This window comes from Corvus hawaiiensis, chromosome 22, assembly GCF_020740725.1.
Source record: "Corvus hawaiiensis isolate bCorHaw1 chromosome 22, bCorHaw1.pri.cur, whole genome shotgun sequence".
In the NCBI taxonomy this organism is placed as follows: Eukaryota; Metazoa; Chordata; class Aves; order Passeriformes; family Corvidae; genus Corvus; species Corvus hawaiiensis.
Genome location: NC_063234.1, coordinates 7,786,961 through 7,789,750, shown reverse-complemented (window position 1 = coordinate 7,789,750; position 2,790 = coordinate 7,786,961). Strand labels below are relative to the sequence as shown.

Below are 2,790 nucleotides of genomic sequence, written 5' to 3'. Positions count from 1 at the left end.
CGGGGCTCTCGGGGCTCTCTGGGGAGGAGCTCTTCCAGCACGGGGGGGGACGCTGGGCTGGTGGAACCGGGGGGGAGCGGGGGAGCGCGTGGGGCTGCAGGGCCGAAATCCACGCGGAAGAAATCCCACGCGGAGAAATCCCACGCGGAGACAGCACGCACGGAGGCGTGGAACGGGGTGGAGGGCCCGGGCAGGGACAGCTCCCACCCCCGTCCCGGGCTGCTCCCGGCCCGTCCAGCCCCGCCCTGGGCACTGCCAGGGATCCAGGGGCAGCCCGCGGCTGCGCTGGGAATTCCATCGCAGCCCCTCGCCAGCCTCCCAGGGAAGATTGATCCCAAATCCCCCACTGCAGGCCGTCCCTCTTTAGTTGGGAGCCATTCCCTGGGTCCTGTCCCTCCGTGCCTTGTCCCCAGCCCCTCTCCAGCTCTCCTGGAGCCCCTTCGGGCCCTGCCAGGAGCTCGGAGCTCTCCCTGGAGCTTCTCCTCTCCAGGGGAGCACCCCCAGCTCTCCCAGCGGAGCTGCTCCGTCCCTCTGAGCCCATCCCGGAGCCTCCTCCAGCAGCTCCAGGGCCCTCCCCGTGCTCGATCCCGGAGCTGGGGCTTCCTGAGGGATACTGGGAGGGTCCCACTGCCCATTCCCATCCCCTCCCAATTCCCATCCCTTCCATGTTCCCATCCATCCCGTGCTCATTGCTATCCCCTCATTCCCATCCCCTGCTCATTCCCATCCCCTGCCCATTCCCATTCATTCCCATTCCCTGCCCATTCCCATCCCCTCCCAATTCCCATCCATCCCATGCTCATTGCTATCCCCTCATTCCCATCCCCTGCTCATTCCCATCCATCCCCTGCCCATTCCCATTCATTCCCATTCCCTGCCCATTCCCATCCCCTCCCAATTCCCATCCATCCCGTGCTCATTGCTATCCCCTCATTCCCATCCCCCTGCTCATTCCCATCCATCCCCGCCCATTCCCATTCATTCCCATTCCCTGCCCATTCCCATCCCCTCCCAATTCCCATGGCCTGCTCATTCTCATTCCATCACTTCCATCCCTGCCCATTCCCATCCATTCCCTCCTCATTCCCATTCCCATTCCCTCATTTCCCTGCCCACTCCCATCCATCTCCTGCCCATTTCCCATTCCCTCCTCGTTCTCATCCCCTCTCAATTCCCATTCCCTCCCAATTCCCATCCATCTCCTGCTCATTCCCATTCCCATCCCATCCATTCCCTGCCCATTCCCATCCACTCCCAATTCCCATCCATCCCCCGCCCATTCCCATTCATTCCCATTCCCTGCTCATTCCCATTCCCCATTCCCATTCCCATCCATCCCCTGCCCATTGCCATTCATTCCCATTCCCACTCCCATCCATTCCCTGCCCATTCCCATCCATCTCCCATCCATTCCCATTCCCATTCCCATTGGGAATCCACACCCCCATCCCAGGGATCCCAGCCCATCCCCGGGGCAGCGGGACGGGGCCGTGTCCGAGCCCTGCCGGAATTCCGCAGGGATGGAATTCCCCACAGAGGGAAAAGCGGGAGCGGGAATTGCTAGGGATGTTCAGGATGGCGCCGGCGGATTTGGGAAAGAGCAGCGTCGGCTGCGGGGCCCTCGGGGAACGGAAGGAACAAAACGGGAGCGTAAAAAACGGAACAGAAAGGTTTTAAAAGCGAAAATTCCAGGCCAAAAAATGATTGGGAAAGGTGTGGAGCGAGAGGTGAAAATAAAAAGCAGCAAAACAAAAAGGAACGAGGTAAAATAAATATTGAGCATTGAAAAATAGGGAGTGAAAAAAGTGAAACTGAAGGGAAAAAAAGAAAAATAAAAATTCAAATTCAAATTTAAAAATTGAAAAAAAGATTAAAAATGAGGGTAAAATAGGATAAAATCTTGAATTTCAAAATAAAAACTGAAAAGCGGAATTCAGAAATGAAAAGGAGAATTCAGAAATGAAATAAAATCAAAAATCAGAGGGGAAAAAAGTAAAAGGAACCTTAAAGGCTGGATTGAATAAAAAAGTAGAGTCAAAAATATCAAATAAAGGTCCAAGTGGAAAGAAATTAAAATGAAATTAAAAGCAGAATTGAAAAACGAGACAAACAATTAAAAATTAGGACTAAAAGCGAGAAGATGAATTAAAATAAAGAAGCGGAAAAGGAGAAATGAAAAGGAAAAAATGCAGTTCCGAGTGGAATTTACCAGCTCAAGAAGCAGAAATTCAAATGAAGAGATTAAAAGGAAGCAAAAGAGAAAAACGGGATTGAGAACGGGGGGAAAATAAAACCCGGGAAGGAGGAAAAAAAGAAAGAAAAGTAAAAAATTGAATAATAAAGAGGCGAGGAGGGAGAAACACCAAAACCCGGGGATTTAAACCCGAACCGCACGGGAAGGGCCGGGGCGGCGCGCGGGGGGGACACAACGACCTCGTTCCATCGCTTTTTACTCCAAGAAATACAAAAACCCCCCGGATCCTCCCCCGGCCCGGCCCCTCCGCGCCGGGAATGCCCCGGGAACGCCTCGGGAACGGCCCGGGAATCCCTCGGGAACGGCCCGGGAATCCCTCGGGAACGGTCCGGGAATCCCTCGGGAACGGCCCGGGAGCCCCTCGGGAACCGCTCGGGAACGGCCCGGGAATGCCCCGGGAACGGCCCGGGAATCCCTCGGGAATCCCTCGGGAACGGCCCGGGAACCCCTCGGAACCGCTCGGAAACGGCCCGGGAATGCCCCGGGAACGGCCCGGGAATCCCTCGGGAACGGCCCGGGAATCCCTCGAGAACGGC

General features: G+C 55.7%; 1 long non-coding RNA gene across 1 annotated transcript in view; it reads right to left on the bottom strand.

The window, feature by feature from the left end:
- Positions 1-1,656: 1,656 nt before the first annotated feature.
- Positions 1,657-2,790, bottom strand: part of LOC125337202 — a 6,484-nt gene continuing 5,350 nt past the window's right edge. The window contains exon 2 of the long non-coding RNA XR_007207994.1: positions 1,657-2,778. This is a non-coding gene — a long non-coding RNA (uncharacterized LOC125337202). The remainder of the gene's footprint in view (positions 2,779-2,790) is intronic.